Source organism: Pelobates fuscus, chromosome 5 (genome assembly GCF_036172605.1).
Source record: "Pelobates fuscus isolate aPelFus1 chromosome 5, aPelFus1.pri, whole genome shotgun sequence".
Lineage (NCBI taxonomy): Eukaryota > Metazoa > Chordata > Amphibia > Anura > Pelobatidae > Pelobates > Pelobates fuscus.
Window position 1 is genome coordinate 22,217,737 of NC_086321.1, and position 19,487 is coordinate 22,237,223.

A 19,487-nucleotide genomic window follows, 5' to 3' on the forward strand; every position below is an offset into this window, starting at 1 on the left:
CTCTGTATGCATGCATGTCTCTGTATGCCTGAATATATGTGTGTCTGTATGGCGGTATGTCTCTGTATGCATGCATGTCTTTGTATGCTTGTATATATGTATGCCTGTATGTATGTGTCTGTATGTCTTTGTATGTATGTTTCTGTATGCCTGTATGTCTCTGTATGCCTGTATGTGTCTGTATGACGGTATGCCTCTGTATGTATGCATGGCTTTTTAGTCCTTCATGTGTATGCATGTATGTCTTTGCCTGTATGTCTGTATGTCTCTGACTGTATGTGTCTGTGTCTGTATGTCTCTGTATGATTATTTCTGTGTTTGTATGACAGTGTACCTGTGTGACTGAAAAATGATGCCTGTGGCTTGGGAGGAAATACACACAGGTGAAGATGCATTTATAAAAAAATAAAAATAAATTAAAGATGGGTGAGGGGCGCCAAAATGCATCTTCGCCTGTGTAACTAAAAATCCTAGCACCGGCCCTGATGTTTTGTATATGTAGCAGTGAGAGAGTGTTAATAAAAACTCAATGCTCATTTCAAGTGTGAGTCAGTCTAAAATATGGATGAATCATTTTCAGACAGCTGTAGACGTTCAGGGTGGTCTTCAAAGTACTCCTGCGGTACCTTCTGCTATTCTGTATGAAATGCAATTATAGCAGTTTGCATGTGTTTTAATCTTACATTATATCTTCCATGATTGCTTCCTTTGTCTCTCTCTTTTTTTTAATCACAGAAATCTTCAGCTGTAAATCAATACGTTTTAGAAGTAATGCTCTGATACACAACAGTAACCCAAGGCTTGAACTATCTAAAAACAGCTTTAAAAATGCTGTTGTTCCTATATAATTATCCAAAGAGATTAAATAATGTTACAATGATAAGCATGAACATTTTGTTTTGTCTGTGAATGTTATCACTTTTTTTTTATGTTGCTGTTTTAAGAAAGTCAATGTATATCAGTTTGGAAGAAGAGAAATTTGGACTCCCACCAGATGTTCATTCTTAAAGAGACCATTGAGCAAAACACAGTTATCACATTTTCATCGAATGTAAGCTATTATTATTGCTGCCAAATGAACAAGGTCACTTTCTCTTTAAAGGAATGCTATAGTGATGTGTATCTAGGATATCTTAGGAGACTTAAAGGCTATCAGAGTTTTAAGAAATAGCTGGTTATGGTTAGAGTAACCTTTGCTGTGTTGGTCCCCCCAGTAAAAAAACAAAACAAAATATAAACTTACCACAAAAACATAAACATAGGCAAACATAAACATAAACCTCTATATAGCACTGAGCATCGAAGTTCTCCTTTCGTTCCAATCCTCCTCCGCTGACATCACACCCCCTAGCAGCTTGGGTAGGGACGCAAGAGAAGGAATGAGTGAGTGGAGGACATGGGTGTCTTAGAGAGGGGTACATCACTTTCAACATTATCATAGGAGATGGGGAATAAATAAACAGGCAGGAGGTTTGTCATATAGTACCGGAGTGAATTAAAAACACTTAGGAATGTTTAGACAAAAATAGGCAAGGTAATATTGACTAAATTTAGGTTGGTTTCGTTATCTATTTACTTTATTCACTTAAACTTAACAAATATTTGCAGATCAGACTTAGCCTACCCACAAGCGATGTCCAGAACTGAAACGCTACATGCTCTCTCTGCTCGAGAGATGCAGTAAATCCAGTAGAATGTTTTGGTCTTTGTGGGTTTCATGAATGAATTGTGACTGATAGCCCTCTAGGCTCAATGAGCAAGGAGTCCCACATCTGGATACATTTTATCTTAGGGAGAACCAAGGTATTTACAAATAAACTAACACAAAACAAATGTCTACGGATGCTATGTCTCCCCTGCAAAGGGAGCTTGCAAGATGGTCCGGATTTAAATCACAAGCACCTGTAAGCACACAATTTTCAAGTGCCTCCCAATCACTCCCACCCCTTCCAAACTAACAAAAACAAAATACCTTCCATGTATAAAAATAGTATAAATATATGATACAAATAGGATAAAATGTTGTGTATGTATATTTATGTATGGTCTCTCAGTGTGTGAGTGTGTGTGTGTGTGTGCGTGCAGTGTAGGTAAAAATAGTTTCTAGTAGTGGGGCAGGGCCATGCACAGATTACTCAATTTTGCCCGAAGGGGAGGGGCCATGCACAGATCGCTGTGTTCAGGCTGAGCGAATAGGGCCATGCACAGATCGCTGTGTTCAGGCTGAGCGAATAGGGCCATGCACAGATCGCTGTGTTCAGGCTGAGCGAATAGGGCCATGCACAGATCGCTGTGTTCAGGCTGAGCGAATAGGCCCGTGCACAGATCGTTGTGTTCAGGCTGAGAGAGCGGGGCCATGCATAGCTCACTGTATTCAGTCTGAGAGGGTTGGGGGGGGGAGGGGGGCAATGTACATAGCACTGTGTTCAATCTAAGGAGCGGGGCCATGCACAGATCACTGTGTTCAATCTTAGGGGCAGGGCCATGCACAGATTACTGTGTTCAATCTGAGGGTGCGGGGCCATGCACAGATTACTGTGTTCAATCTGAGGGGGCGGGGCATGCACAGATTACTGTGTTCAATCTGAGGGGGCGGGGCATGCACAGATTACTGTGTTCAATCTGAGGGTGCGGGGCCATGCACAGATTACTGTGTTCAATCTGAGGGGGCGGGGCATGCACAGATTACTGTGTTCAATCTGAGGGGGTGGGGCATGCACAGATTACTGTGTTCAATCTGAGGGTGCGGGGCCATGCACAGATTACTGTGTTCAATCTGAGGGGGTGGGGCATGCACAGATTACTGTGTTCAATCTGAGGGGGCGGGGCATGCACAGATTACTGTGTTCAATCTGAGGGTGCGGGGCCATGCACAGATTACTGTGTTCAATCTGAGGGGGTGGGGCATGCACAGATTACTGTGTTCAATCTGAGGGGGCGGGGCATGCACAGATTACTGTGTTCAATCTGAGGGGCAGGGCCATGCACAGATTACTGTGTTCAATCTGAGGGTGCGGGGCCATGCACAGATTACTGTGTTCAATCTGAGGGGGCGGGGCCATGCACAGATTACTGTGTTCAATCTGAGGGGGCGGGGCATGCACAGATTACTGTATTCAATCTGAGGGGGTGGGGCATGCACAGATTACTGTGTTCAATCTGAGGGGGCAGGGACATGTACATAGCACTGTGTTCATTCTGAGGACTTCTTTAGACTGAACACAGCGATCTTAGAGTCCTACAGCCTCTGTTCCGGTTATCAAACACCAAGCAGGACGTAGGGAGGGAGCTTTGAGCCTACTCTGCTTAATCTTCTTTTGCATTCATTTTGGATATAAACTCCTCTTGTGGTATCAGTCTGAGATGCAATTAGTGAGTTAAAAATTCTATTTGTTATTTTATTAGGAATTATGAAAGGGCAAGCTACTGTTGGGAGTATTTGCTAAAGTCCAAATGGTCCTGTACCGAATGGGGCAAAAACATACAAGGTAATTTGGACTGTCAATATATGCATTGTTAGTATTTAACAATGTCCATTTTTTTTTTCTTTTTTCAATTTTCCCATAAAACTTGTATATAATTCAAGAAATATTTCTATATAAGGAAAAACCTACACACATGTACCTTCATAATATACTTACATTATAGTGATGGCTAACCTTGTCCCTGCAGATGCTTCTGAACAATGAATAAAATAAAATGTCCCTAACCTTTAATCAGAACACTCCTCATATCATTTATATTGAATGCAAAGATAGACAAGCACTTTAGGAATAAATATACATTTTTTTTGTGTAGATTTCTGTGTAGGGATGAATAAAAATAATACAATTTTATATAAAATGATAGTTTTAACCCCTTAAGGACACAACTTCTGGAATAAAAGGGAATCATGACGGAATATATCCGTCATCTGTCCTTAAGGGGTTAATTGCAATGCTAGAATTCGGCCTTGATGTTTAACCTAAACTGTTTTTGCAGTGTGAGAGGACGGCCTCGATGCCCAGCAGGAGAAACTAGCTATGTTTGAATTAAGGACAACTACAAACAAATTGTACGGTTTGAGACCATGCCAGAATGTTGCCCCACCACGCTCGTCTTTTTTTCTTACTGTTACTAGAACGTGAATAGAATAACATAACTTGTTTTAGCATCAAGTTGTGAGGAGCAGCTTAAGATTCTCACTACACCAGTGGCCCAGGGCACTACTGCCGCCCCGTCCCCCCCAACAGCCCACACTTGAAGCCTACTCCCTCTGCATAGTTGCAGAGGAATTGAATTGGGCAGTGGAAGAGAAAACAGGCTCACTGCCGTCTAAAAGCAAACACATGAATCACTGGAGAAAGTTAGGTTGAGTTTCATGTGCTAAATTCTGGTTTGCAAATTATATTGATGTAGGGATCAAAGGGGTTAATTATCACTGCTGTAGTTCTAGGCTGCGAGAGATATGGAGAATGTGTGAAGGTAATTAGGCCAATAGATGTGACGAGTTCCCCAAGTTCCACATGTTCCCCAAAGGGAACGCTGCATTTAATTTGATAGATCCAGTTGTTCCCCTAGGAAGTCATTTTATGCAAAGCAACCCTGCTAGATCAAGTCCCAAGAAACCACTGAGCAGCTTTCTTATATGTTTTTATATATCTGTTTTATCTTATGTATCATTTATTCATTTCCCCGTACACTGCTACTTGCATTAACATTTAACATTACACATTGTAACTACAATGGGATTCTACTTGTAGACTGAGATTTTTTTATTTGAATTTTTTAATTTGCATTAAGACAGACATACAAAACATGGGAAGCAATAACATCTTAAAATATAACAATGGAGAAACACAAAACTTATGGTACAGAAGAGCACCCTTCAATACAGTACAAAAAAAGTCTACCATGAGTGACATTTATTGATGACCGTTTGCAAAAGATGCACCCATATTTGTAAATTTATATTGAATCATGAAAAGGAATTTACAGCTAATCTAACAGCCCTCTCCAGCTGGATTATATGATCATTATATGATCATCATTTGTCAGAAGAAGGCGGTAGGACTTTTACAAGATCTAGGGATTAATATGAGGGTGGCAATGATTGTAGAGGCTATAATTATAATTTAAAATTGGATTTTGTTCTGAATATATGTCAAGCATTGCAATCACAAAATTAATTTAGTGGAGTAGCTAGTATATTTAGTACTGTTTGACCGAGGAATTGTGGGTCTCTCTGAATAATTGTAGAACTGTTCTTTATTTATTTTTTTAAAGTTTTTATTTATACATCTATAGTACATTCTTTGTTTGTAAACTCCATACATTCTTCTCTACAAAAATACAAATACACCCCAACCCCCCATTTTATAATTGATACACACAAACATAAAAATATTCTAGAGCGTCAGTAGTATTCATGCATGTACAAAACCCGTAGTTTGATCTTTGATGTTTTGGTAGGGGCGCTTTGGATTTTCTTAATAAAATTATATCCCTCTCCCAATTTGGGAGGGTGTCTTTACTCCTGAATAATTGCAGTTGGGGAATTATATATTTTTTTCTAAACACTATCCTTACAGATCTAGCATTGTACATCTACACATATAATTTGTGTCTTTTGTTCACTAAGTTGTCTTCTGAAACAGTCCAAACCACCAAGATATATCAGTAGTACATCGGCATCAAAGGTACAGCAATATCCTTAACCATTAACTTGTTAGTATGGACCCTTAACACAGAGGGAAGAATGCAGTTGTATCAAAGATTCATAATCCCTCCTCTCAATAGCTGCTACATATTGTCGTGATATATGTCAGGGGTAGGCAACCTTCGGCACTTCAGATGTTTCGGACTACAGCTACCATGATGCCTTGCCAGCACTAGGGAAGTAAAAGGATTAAGGGAGATGTAGTCCACAACAGAGCATTATGAGAGTTGTAGTCCACACCATCTAGAGTGCCGAAGGTTGTTCACCCCTGATCTAGGTAGTCCCGAATACCTCTTCTAATAAACCATTATGGGAGTACTAATAACAGGTTATAATAGTGCACGTGCATTGCTAAAAATAGTCCCTTTCTTTATAAAACATGAATGGAAATGTCAGGTAATGAATGCAACATTGTGGCATTTCCTTCATTCATGGTTTATTTGGTTTATATGACTACCGGTGAGCTAAATTGTATTATTACTTTATTATTTATATAGCGCCAGCAAATTCCATAGCGCTGTACAATGGGTGGACTAACAGATACGTAATTGTAACCTGAGAAATTGACACACAGAAACAGAGGGGTTGAGGGCCCTGCTTAATGAGCTAGCATGCTAGAGGGAGTGGGGTATAGTGACACAGTAACAGGGGGGTTGAGGCCCTGCTCGGTGAGTTTACATGCTAGAGGGAGTGGGGTATAGTGACACAGTAACAGAGGGGTTGAGGCCCTGCTCAGTGAGTTTACATGTTAGAGGGAGTGCGGTATAGTGACACAGTATCATAGGGATTGAGGGCCCTGCTCAGTGAGTTTACATGCTAGAGGGAGTGGGGTATAGTGACACAGTAACAGAGGGGTTGGGGGCCCTGCTCCGTGAGCTTACATTTTAGAGGGAGTGGGGTATAGTGACACAGTAACAGAGGGATTGATGGCCCTGCTCAGTTAGTTTACATGTTAGAGGGAGTGGGGTATAGTGACACAGTAACAGAGGGATTGAGGGCCTGCTCAGTGAGTTTACATGTTAGAGGGAGTGGAGTATAGTGACACAGTAACAGAGGGATTGAGGGCCCTGTTCAGTGAGCTTACATGTTAGAGGGAGTGGGGTATAGTGACACAGTAACAGAGGGATTGAGGGCCCTGCTCAGTTAGTTTACATGTTAGAGGGAGTGGGGTATAGTGACACAGTAACAGAGGGATTGAGGGCCCTGCTCAGTGAGTTTACATGTTAGAGGGAGTGGGGTATGGTGACACAGTAACAGAGGGATTGAGGGCCCTGCTCGGTGAGTTTACATGTTAGAGAGAGTGGGGTATAGTGACACAGTAACAGGGTGATTGAGGGTCCTGCTCAGCGAGTTAACATGTTAGAGGGAGTGGGGTATAGAGACACCTAACAGAGGGATTGAGGGCCATGCTCGGTGAGTTTACATGTTAGAGGGAGTGGGGTATAGTGACACAGTAACAGAGGGATTGAGGGCCCTGCTCAGTGAGTTTACATGTTAGAGGGAGTGGGGTATAGTGACACAGTAACAGAGGGATTGAGGGCCCTGCTCGGTGAGTTTACATGTTAGAGGGAGTGGGGTATAGTGACACAGTAACAGAGGGGTTGAGGACCCTGCTCAGTAAGCTTACATGTTAGAAGGAGTGGGTTATAGTGACACAGTAACAAAGGGATTGAGGGCCCTGCTCAGTTAGTTTACATGTTAGAGGGAGTGGGGTATAGTGACACAGTAACAGAGGGATTGAGGGCCTGCTCAGTGAGTTTACATGTTAGAGGGAGTGGAGTATAGTGACACAGTAACAGAGGGATTGAGGGCCCTGTTCAGTGAGCTTACATGTTAGAGGGAGTGGGGTATAGTGACACAGTAACAGAGGGATTGAGGGCCCTGCTCAGTTAGTTTACATGTTAGAGGGAGTGGGGTATAGTGACACAGTAACAGAGGGATTGAGGGCCCTGCTCAGTGAGTTTACATGTTAGAGGGAGTGGGGTATGGTGACACAGTAACAGAGGGATTGAGGGCCCTGCTCGGTGAGTTTACATGTTAGAGAGAGTGGGGTATAGTGACACAGTAACAGGGTGATTGAGGGTCCTGCTCAGCGAGTTAACATGTTAGAGGGAGTGGGGTATAGAGACACAGTAACAGAGGGATTGAGGGCCATGCTCGGTGAGTTTACATGTTAGAGGGAGTGGGGTATAGTGACACAGTAACAGAGGGATTGAGGGCCCTGCTCAGTGAGTTTACATGTTAGAGGGAGTGGGGTATAGTGACACAGTAACAGAGGGATTGAGGGCCCTGCTCGGTGAGTTTACATGTTAGAGGGAGTGGGGTATAGTGACACAGTAACAGAGGGGTTGAGGACCCTGCTCAGTAAGCTTACATGTTAGAAGGAGTGGGTTATAGTGACACAGTAACAAAGGGATTGAGCGACCTGCTCAGTGAGTTTACATGTTAGAGGGAGTGGGGTATAGTGACACAGTAACAGAGGGATTGAGGGCCCTGCTCAGTGAGCTTACATGTTAGAGGGAGTGGGGTATAGTGACACAGTAACAGAGGGATTGAGGGCCCTGCTCAATGAGTTTACATGTTAGAGGGAGTGGGGTATAGTGACAGTAACAGAGGTATTGAGGCCCTGCTCAGTGAGTTTACATGTTAGAGGGAGTGGGGTATAGTGACAGTAACAGAGGGATTGAGGGCCCTGCTCAGTGAGCTTAAATGTTAGAGGGAGTGGTGTATAGTGACACAGTAACAGAGGGATTGAGGGCCCTGCTCAGTGAGTTTACATGCTAGAGGGAGTGGGGTATAGTGACACAGTAACAGAGGGATTGAGGGCCCTGCTCAGTGAGTTTAAATGCTAGAGGGAGTGGGTTACAGTGACACAGTAACAGAGGGATTGAGGGCCTGCTCAGTGAGTTTACATGCTAGTGGGAGTGGGGTATAGTGACACAGTAACAGAGGGATTGAGGGCCATGCTCAGTGAGTTTGCATGTTAGAGGGAGTGGGGTATAGTGACAGTAACAGAGGGATTGAGGGCCCTGCTCAGTGAGTTTACATGCTAGAGGGAGTGGGGTATAGTAACACAGTAACAGAGGGATTGAGGGCCCTGCTCAGTGAGTTTACATTCTAGAGGGAGTGGGTTACAGTGACACAGTAAAAGAGGGATTGAGGGCCTGCTCAGTGAGTTTACATGCTAGTGGGAGTGGGGTATAGTGACAGAGGGATTGAGGGCCTGCTCAGTGAGTATACATGCCAGAGGGAGTGGGGTATAGTGACAGTAACAGAGGGGTTGAGGGCTTGCTCAGTGAGTTTACATGTTAGAGGGAGTGGGGTATAGTGACACAGTAACAGATTGATTGGGGGCCCTGCTCAGTGAGTTTACATGTTAGAGGGAGTGGGGTATAGTGACACAGTAACAGAGGGATTGAGGGCCCTGCTCAGTGAGTTTACATGTTAGAGGGAGTGGGGTATAGTGACACAGTAACAGAGGGATTGAGGGCCCTGCTCGGTGAGTTTACATGTTAGAGGGAGTGGGGTATAGTGACACAGTAACAGAGGGGTTGAGGACCCTGCTCAGTAAGCTTACATGTTAGAAGGAGTGGGTTATAGTGACACAGTAACAGAGGGATTGAGGGCCCTGCTCAGTGAGTTTACATGCTAGAGGGAGTGGGGTATAGTGACAGTAAAAGAGGTAATGAGGCCCTGCTCAGTGAGTTTACATGTTAGAGGGAGTGGGGTATAGTGACACAGTAACAGAGGGATTGAGGGCCCTGCTCAGTGAGCTTACATGTTAGAGGGAGTGGGGTATAGTGACACAGTAACAGAAGGATTGAGAGCCCTGCTCAATGAGTTTACATGTTAGAGGGAGTGGGGTATAGTGACAGTAACAGAGGGATTGAGGGCCATGCTCAGTGAGTTTACATGTTAGAGGGAGTGGGGTATAGTGACACAGTAACAGAGGGATTGAGGCCCTGCTCAGTGAGTTTACATGCTAGAGGGAGTGGGGTATAGTGACACAGTAACAGAGGGATTGAGGGCCCTGCTCAGTGAGGTTACATGCTAGAGGGAGTGGGGTATAGTGACACAGTAACAGAGGGATTGAGGGCCCTGCTCAGTGAGTTTACATGCTAGAGGGAGTGGGGTATAGTGACACAGAGGGATTGAGGGCCCTGCTCAGTGAGTTTACATGCTAGAGGGAGTGGGGTGTAGTGACACAGTAACAGAGGGATTGAGGGCCCTGCTCAGTGAGTTTACATGTTAGAGGGAGCGGGGTATAGTGACACAGTAACAGAGGGATTGAGGGCCAGCTCAGTGAGTTTACATGTTAGAGGGAGTGGGGTATAGTGACACAGTAACAGATTGATTGAGGGCCCTGCTCAGTGAGTTTACATGTTAGAGGGAGTGGGGTATAGTGACACAGTAACAGAGGGATTGAGGGCCCTGCTCAGTGAGTTTACATGTTAGAGGGAGTGGGGTATAGTGACAGTAACAGAGGGATTGAGGGCCATGCTCAGTGAGTTTACATGTTAGAGGGAGTGGGGTATAGTGACACAGTAACAGAGGGATTGAGGCCCTGCTCAGTGAGTTTACATGCTAGAGGGAGTGGGGTATAGTGACACAGTAACAGAGGGATTGAGGGCCCTGCTCAGTGAGGTTACATGCTAGAGGGAGTGGGGTATAGTGACACAATAACAGAGGGATTGAGGGCCCTGCTCAGTGAGTTTACATGCTAGAGGGAGTGGGGTATAGTGACACAGAGGGATTGAGGGCCCTGCTCAGTGAGTTTACATGCTAGAGGGAGTGGGGTGTAGTGACACAGTAACAGAGGGATTGAGGGCCCTGCTCAGTGAGTTTACATGTTAGAGGGAGTGGGGTATAGTGACACAGTAACAGAGGGATTAAGGACCTGCTCAGTGAGTTTACATGTTAGAGGGAGTGGGGTACAGTGACACAGTAACAGAGGGATTGAGGCCCTGCTCAGTGAGTTTACATGTTAGAGGGAGTGGGGTATAGTGACACAGTAACAGAGGGATTGAGGCCCTGCTCAGTGAGCTTACATGCTAGAGGGATTGGGGTACAGTGACACAGTAACAGAGGGATTGAGGGCCTGCTCAGTGAGTTTACATGCTAGAGGGATTGGGGTATAGTGACACAGTAACAGAGGCATTGAGGGACTGCTCAGTTAGTTTACATGTTAGAGGGAGTGGAGTATAGTGACACAGTAACAGAGGGATTGAGGGCCATGTTCAGTGAGCTTACATGTTAGAGGGAGTGGGGTATAGTGACACAGAGGGATTGAGGGCCCTGCTCAGTGAGTTTACATGCTAGAGGGAGTGGGGTGTAGTGACACAGTAACAGAGGGTTTGAGGGCCCTGCTCAGTAAGTTTACATGTTAGAGGGAGTGGGGTATAGTGACACAGTAACTGAGGGATTAAGGGCCTGCTCAGTGAGTTTAAATGTTAGAGGGAGTGGGGTATAGTGACACAGTAACAGAGGGGTTGGGGGCCCTGCTCAGCGAGTTTGCATGTTAGAGGGAGTGGGGTATAGTGACACAGTAACAGAGGGATTGAGGGCCCTGCTCAGTGAGCTTACATGTTAGAGGGAGTGGGGTATAGTGACACAGTAACAGAGGGATTGAGGGCCCTGCTCAGTTAGTTTACATGTTAGAGGGAGTGGGGTATAGTGACACAGTAACATAGGGGTTGAGGGCCTGCTCAGTGAGTTTACATGTTAGAGGGAGTGGAGTATAGTGACACAGTAACAGAGGGATTGAGAGCCCTGTTCAGTGAGCTTACATGTTAGAGGGAGTGGGGTATAGTGACACAGTAACAGAGGGATTGAGGGCCCTGCTCAGTTAGTTTACATGTTAGAGGGAGTGGGGTATAGTGACACAGTAACAGAGGGATTGAGGGCCCTGCTCAGTGAGTTTACATGTTAGAGGGAGTGGGGTATAGTGACACAGTAACATAGGGATTGAGGGCCCTGCTCGGTGAGTTTACATGTTAGAGAGAGTGGGGTATAGTGACACAGTAACAGGGTAATTGAGGGTCCTGCTCAGCGAGTTTACATGTTAGAGGGAGTGGGGTATGGTGACACAGTAACAGAGGGATTGAGGGCCATACTCGGTGAGTTTACATGTTAGAGGGAGTGGGGTATAGTGACACATTAACAGAGGGATTGAGGGCCCTGCTCAGTGAGTTTACATGTTAGAGGGAGTGGGGTATAGTGACACAGTAACAGAGGGATTGAGGGCCCTGCTCGGTGAGTTTACATGTTAGAGGGAGTGGGGTATAGTGACAAGGTAACAGAGGGGTTGAGGACCCTGCTCAGTAAGCTTACATGTTAGAAGGAGTGGGTTATAGTGACACAGTAACAAAGGGATTGAGCGCCTGCTCAGTGAGTTTACATGTTAGAGGGAGTGGGGTATAGTGACACAGTAACAGAGGGATTGAGGGCCCTGCTCAGTGAGCTTACATGTTAGAGGGAGTGGGGTATAGTGACACAGTAACAGAGGGATTGAGGGCCCTGCTCAATGAGTTTACATGTTAGAGGGAGTGGGGTATAGTGACAGTAACAGAGGTATTGAGGCCCTGCTCAGTGAGTTTAAATGCTAGAGGGAGTGGGTTACAGTGACACAGTAACAGAGGGATTGAGGGCCTGCTCAGTGAGTTTACATGGTAGTGGGAGTGGGGTATAGTGACACAGTAACAGAGGGATTGAGGGTCTGCTCAGTGAGTTTACATGCTAGTGGGAGTGGGGTATAGTAACAGAGGGATTGAGGGCCCTGCTCAGTGAGTTTACATGCTAGTGGGAGTGGGGTATAGTGACACAGTAACAGAGGGATTGAGGGCCATGCTCAGTGAGTTTGCATGTTAGAGGGAGTGGGTTACAGTGACACAGTAACAGAGGGATTGAGGGCCTGCTCAGTGAGTTTACATGCTAGAGGGAGTGGGGTATAGTAACACAGTAACAGAGGGATTGAGGGCCCTGCTCAGTGAGTTTACATGCTAGAGGGAGTGGGTTACAGTGACACAGTAAAAGAGGGATTGAGGGCCTGCTCAGTGAGTTTACATGCTAGTGGGAGTGGGGTATAGTGACAGAGGGATTGAGGGCCTGCTCAGTGAGTATACATGCTAGAGGGAATGGGGTATAGTGACAGTAACAGAGGGGAGGGCCCTGCTCAGTGAGTTTACATGCCAGAGGGAGTGGGGTATAGTGACAGTAACAGAGGGATTGAGGGCCCTGCTCAGTGAGTTTACATGTTAGAGGGAGCAGGGTATAGTGACACAGTAACAGAGGGATTGAGGGCCTGCTCAGTGAGTTTACATGTTAGAGGGAGTGGGGTATAGTGACACAGTAACAGATTGATTGAGGGCCCTGCTCAGTGAGTTTACATGTTAGAGGGAGTGGGGTATAGTGACACAGTAACAGAGGGATTGGGGCCCTGCTCAGTGAGTTTACATGTTAGAGGGAGTGGGGTATAGTGACACAGTAACAGAGGGATTGAGGGCCCTGCTCAGTGAGTTTACATGTAAGAGGGAGCGGGGTATAGTGACACAGTAACAGAGGGATTGAGGGCCTGCTCAGTGAGTTTACATGTTAGAGGGAGTGGGGTATAGTGACACAGTAACAGATTGATTGAGGGCCCTGCTCAGTGAGTTTACATGTTAGAGGGAGTGGGGTATAGTGACACAGTAACAGAGGGATTGAGGGCCCTGCTCAGTGAGTTTACATGTTAGAGGGAGTGGGGTATAGTGACAGTAACAGAGGGATTGAGGGCCATGCTCAGTGAGTTTACATGTTAGAGGGAGTGGGGTATAGTGACACAGTAGCAGATGGATTGAGGCCCTGCTCAGTGAGTTTACATGCTAGAGGGAGGGGGGTATAGTGACACAGTAACAGAGGGATTGAGGGCCATGCTCAGTGAGGTTACATGCTAGAGGGAGTGGGGTATAGTGACACAGTAACAGAGGGATTGAGGGCCCTGCTCAGTGAGTTTACATGCTAGAGGGAGTGGGGTATAGTGACACAGAGGGATTGAGGGCCCTGCTCAGTGAGTTTACATGCTAGAGGGAGTGGGGTGTAGTGACACAGTAACAGAGGGATTGAGGGCCCTGCTCAGTGAGTTTACATGTTAGAGGGAGCGGGGTATAGTGACACAGTAACAGAGGGATTGAGGCCCTGCTCAGTGAGTTTACATGCTAGAGGGAGTGGGGTATAGTGACACAGTAACAGAGGGATTGAGGGCCCTGCTCAGTGAGTTTACATGTTAGAGGGCGTGGGGTATAGTGACACAGTAACAGAGGGATTGAGGCCCTGCTCAGTGAGTTTACATGCTAGAGGGAGTGGGGTATAGTGACACAGTAACAGAGGGATTGAGGGCCCTGCTCAGTGAGGTTACATGCTAGAGGGAGTGGGGTATAGTGACACAGTAACAGAGGGATTGAGGGCCCTGCTCAGTGAGTTTACATGCTAGAGGGAGTGGGGTATAGTGACACAGAGGGATTGAGGGCCCTGCTCAGTGAGTTTACATGCTAGAGGGAGTGGGGTGTAGTGACACAGTAACAGAGGGATTGAGGGCCCTGCTCAGTGAGTTTACATGTTAGAGGGAGTGGGGTATAGTGACACAGTAACAGAGGGATTAAGGACCTGCTCAGTGAGTTTACATGTTAGAGGGAGTGGGGGTACAGTGACACAGTAACAGAGGGATTGAGGCCCTGCTCAGTGAGTTTACATGTTAGAGGGAGTGGGGTATAGTGACACAGTAACAGAGGGATTGAGGCCCTGCTCAGTGAACTTACATGCTAGAGGGATTGGGGTACAGTGACACAGTAACAGAGGGATTGAGGGCCTGCTCAGTGAGTTTACATGCTAGAGGGATTGGGGTATAGTGACACAGTAACAGAGGCATTGAGGGCCTGCTCAGTTAGTTTACATGTTAGAGGGAGTGGAGTATAGTGACACAGAGGGATTGAGGGCCCTGCTCAGTGAGTTTACATGCTAGAGGGAGTGGGGTGTAGTGACACAGTAACAGAGGGTTTGAGGGCCCTGCTCAGTAAGTTTACATGTTAGAGGGAGTGGGGTATAGTGACACAGTAACAGAGGGATTAAGGGCCTGCTCAGTGAGTTTAAATGTTAGAGGGAGTGGGGTATAGTGACACAGTAACAGAGGGGTTGGGGGCCCTGCTCAGCGAGGTTGCATGTTAGAGGGAGTGGGGTATAGTGACACAGTAACAGAGGGGTTGAGGGCCCTGCTCAGTGAGCTTACATGTTAGAGGGAGTGGGGTATAGTGACACAGTAACAGAGGGATTGAGGGCCCTGCTCAGTTAGTTTACATGTTAGAGGGAGTGGGGTATAGTGACACAGTAACAGAGGGGTTGAGGGCCTGCTCAGTGAGTTTACATGTTAGAGGGAGTGGAGTATAGTGACACAGTAACAGAGGGATTGAGAGCCCTGTTCAGTGAGCTTACATGTTAGAGGGAGTGGGGTATAGTGACACAGTAACAGAGGGATTGAGGGCCCTGCTCAGTTAGTTTACATGTTAGAGGGAGTGGGGTATAGTGACACAGTAACAGAGGGATTGAGGGCCCTGCTCAGTGAGTTTACATGTTAGAGGGAGTGGGGTATAGTGACACAGTAACAGAGGGATTGAGGGCCCTGCTCGGTGAGTTTACATGTTAGAGAGAGTGGGGTATAGTGACACAGTAACAGGGTAATTGAGGGTCCTGCTCAGCGAGTTTACATGTTAGAGGGAGTGGGGTATGGTGACACAGTAACAGAGGGATTGAGGGCCATACTCGGTGAGTTTACATGTTAGAGGGAGTGGGGTATAGTGACACATTAACAGAGGGATTGAGGGCCCTGCTCAGTGAGTTTACATGTTAGAGGGAGTGGGGTATAGTGACACAGTAACAGAGGGATTGAGGGCCCTGCTCGGTGAGTTTACATGTTAGAGGGAGTGGGGTATAGTGACAAGGTAACAGAGGGGTTGAGGACCCTGCTCAGTAAGCTTACATGTTAGAAGGAGTGGGTTATAGTGACACAGTAACAAAGGGATTGAGCGCCCTGCTCAGTGAGTTTACATGTTAGAGGGAGTGGGGTATAGTGACACAGTAACAGAGGGATTGAGGGCCCTGCTCAGTGAGCTTACATGTTAGAGGGAGTGGGGTATAGTGACACAGTAACAGAGGGATTGAGGGCCCTGCTCAATGAGTTTACATGTTAGAGGGAGTGGGGTATAGTGACAGTAACAGAGGTATTGAGGCCCTGCTCAGTGAGTTTAAATGCTAGAGGGAGTGGGTTACAGTGACACAATAACAGAGGGATTGAGGGCCTGCTCAGTGAGTTTACATGCTAGTGGGAGTGGGGTATAGTGACACAGTAACAGAGGGGTTGAGGGCCTGCTCAGTGAGTTTACATGTTAGAGGGAGTGGAGTATAGTGACACAGTAACAGAGGGATTGAGAGCCCTGTTCAGTGAGCTTACATGTTAGAGGGAGTGGGGTATAGTGACACAGTAACAGAGGGATTGAGGGCCCTGCTCAGTTAGTTTACATGTTAGAGGGAGTGGGGTATAGTGACACAGTAACAGAGGGATTGAGGGCCCTGCTCAGTGAGTTTACATGTTAGAGGGAGTGGGGTATAGTGACACAGTAACAGAGGGATTGAGGGCCCTGCTCGGTGAGTTTACATGTTAGAGAGAGTGGGGTATAGTGACACAGTAACAGGGTAATTGAGGGTCCTGCTCAGCGAGTTTACATGTTAGAGGGAGTGGGGTATGGTGACACAGTAACAGAGGGATTGAGGGCCATACTCGGTGAGTTTACATGTTAGAGGGAGTGGGGTATAGTGACACATTAACAGAGGGATTGAGGGCCCTGCTCAGTGAGTTTACATGTTAGAGGGAGTGGGGTATAGTGACACAGTAACAGAGGGATTGAGGGCCCTGCTCGGTGAGTTTACATGTTAGAGGGAGTGGGGTATAGTGACAAGGTAACAGAGGGGTTGAGGACCCTGCTCAGTAAGCTTACATGTTAGAAGGAGTGGGTTATAGTGACACAGTAACAAAGGGATTGAGCGCCCTGCTCAGTGAGTTTACATGTTAGAGGGAGTGGGGTATAGTGACACAGTAACAGAGGGATTGAGGGCCCTGCTCAGTGAGCTTACATGTTAGAGGGAGTGGGGTATAGTGACACAGTAACAGAGGGATTGAGGGCCCTGCTCAATGAGTTTACATGTTAGAGGGAGTGGGGTATAGTGACAGTAACAGAGGTATTGAGGCCCTGCTCAGTGAGTTTACATGCTAGTGGGAGTGGGGTATAGTGACACAGTAACAGAAGGATTGAGGGCCATGCTCAGTGAGTTTGCATGTTAGAGGGAGTGGGTTACAGTGACACAGTAACAGAGGGATTGAGGGCCTGCTCAGTGAGTTTACATGCTAGAGGGAGTGGGGTATAGTAACACAGTAACAGAGGGATTGAGGGCCCTGCTCAGTGAGTTTACATGCTAGAGGGAGTGGGTTACAGTGACACAGTAAAAGAGGGATTGAGGGCCTGCTCAGTGAGTTTACATGCTAGTGGGAGTGGGGTATAGTGACAGAGGGATTGAGGGCCTGCTCAGTGAGTATACATGCTAGAGGGAATGGGGTATAGTGACAGTAACAGAGGGATTGAGGGCCCTGCTCAGTGAGTTTGCATGCCAGAGGGAGTGGGGTATAGTGACAGTAACAGAGGGATTGAGGGCCCTGCTCAGTGAGTTTACATGTTAGAGGGAGCAGGGTATAGTGACACAGTAACAGAGGGATTGAGGGCCTGCTCAGTGAGTTTACATGTTAGAGGGAGTGGGGTATAGTGACACAGTAACAGATTGATTGAGGGCCCTGCTCAGTGAGTTTACATGTTAGAGGGAGTGGGGTATAGTGACACAGTAACAGAGGGATTTGGGCCCTGCTCAGTGAGTTTACATGTTAGAGGGAGTGGGGTATAGTGACACAGTAACAGAGGGATTGAGGGCCCTGCTCAGTGAGTTTACATGTAAGAGGGAGCGGGGTATAGTGACACAGTAACAGAGGGATTGAGGGCCTGCTCAGTGAGTTTACATGTTAGAGGGAGTGGGGTATAGTGACACAGTAACAGATTGATTGAGGGCCCTGCTCAGTGAGTTTACATGTTAGAGGGAGTGGGGTATAGTGACACAGTAACAGAGGGATTGAGGGCCCTGCTCAGTGAGTTTACATGTTAGAGGGAGTGGGGTATAGTGACAGTAACAGAGGGATTGAGGGCCATGCTCAGTGAGTTTACATGTTAGAGGGAGTGGGGTATAGTGACACAGTAACAGATTGATTGAGGGCCCTGCTCAGTGAGTTTACATGTTAGAGGGAGCGGGGTATAGTGACACAGTAACAGAGGGATTGAGGGCCTGCTCAGTGAGTTTACATGTTAGAGGGAGTGGGGTATAGTGACACAGTAACAGATTGATTGAGGGCCCTGCTCAGTGAGTTTACATGTTAGAGGGAGTGGGGTATAGTGACACAGTAACAGAGGGATTGAGGGCCCTGCTCAGTGAGTTTACATGTTAGAGGGAGTGGGGTATAGTGACAGTAACAGAGGGATTGAGGGCCATGCTCAGTGAGTTTACATGTTAGAGGGAGTGGGGTATAGTGACACAGTAACAGATTGATTGAGGGCCCTGCTCAGTGAGTTTACATGTTAGAGGGAGCGGGGTATAGTGACACAGTAACAGAGGGATTGAGGGCCTGCTCAGTGAGTTTACATGTTAGAGGGAGTGGGGTATAGTGACACAGTAACAGATTGATTGAGGGCCCTGCTCAGTGAGTTTACATGTTAGAGGGAGTGGGGTATAGTGACACAGTAACAGAGGGATTGAGGGCCCTGCTCAGTGAGTTTACATGTTAGAGGGAGTGGGGTATAGTGACAGTAACAGAGGGATTGAGGGCCATGCTCAGTGAGTTTACATGTTAGAGGGAGTGGGGTATAGTGACACAGTAGCAGATGGATTGAGGCCCTGCTCAGTGAGTTTACATGCTAGAGGGAGGGGGGTATAGTGACACAGTAACAGAGGGATTGAGGGCCATGCTCAGTGAGGTTACATGCTAGAGGGAGTGGGGTATAGTGACACAGTAACAGAGGGATTGAGGGCCCTGCTCAGTGAGTTTACATGCTAGAGGGAGTGGGGTGTAGTGACACAGTAACAGAGGGATTGAGGGCCCTGCTCAGTGAGTTTACATGTTAGAGGGAGCGGGGTATAGTGACACAGTAACAGAGGGATTGAGGCCCTGCTCAGTGAGTTTACATGCTAGAGGGAGTGGGGTATAGTGACACAGTAACAGAGGGATTGAGGGCCCTGCTCAGTGAGTTTACATGTTAGAGGGAGTGGGGTATAGTGACACAGTAACAGAGGGATTGAGGCCCTGCTCAGTGAGTTTACATGCTAGAGGGAGTGGGGTATAGTGACACAGTAACAGAGGGATTGAGGGCCCTGCTCAGTGAGGTTACATGCTAGAGGGAGTGGGGTATAGTGACACAGTAACAGAGGGATTGAGGGCCCTGCTCAGTGAGTTTACATGCTAGAGGGAGTGGGGTATAGTGACACAGAGGGATTGAGGGCCCTGCTCAGTGAGTTTACATGCTAGAGGGAGTGGGGTGTAGTGACACAGTAACAGAGGGATTGAGGGCCCTGCTCAGTGAGTTTACATGTTAGAGGGAGTGGGGTATAGTGACACAGTAACAGAGGGATTAAGGACCTGCTCAGTGAGTTTACATGTTAGAGGGAGTGGGGG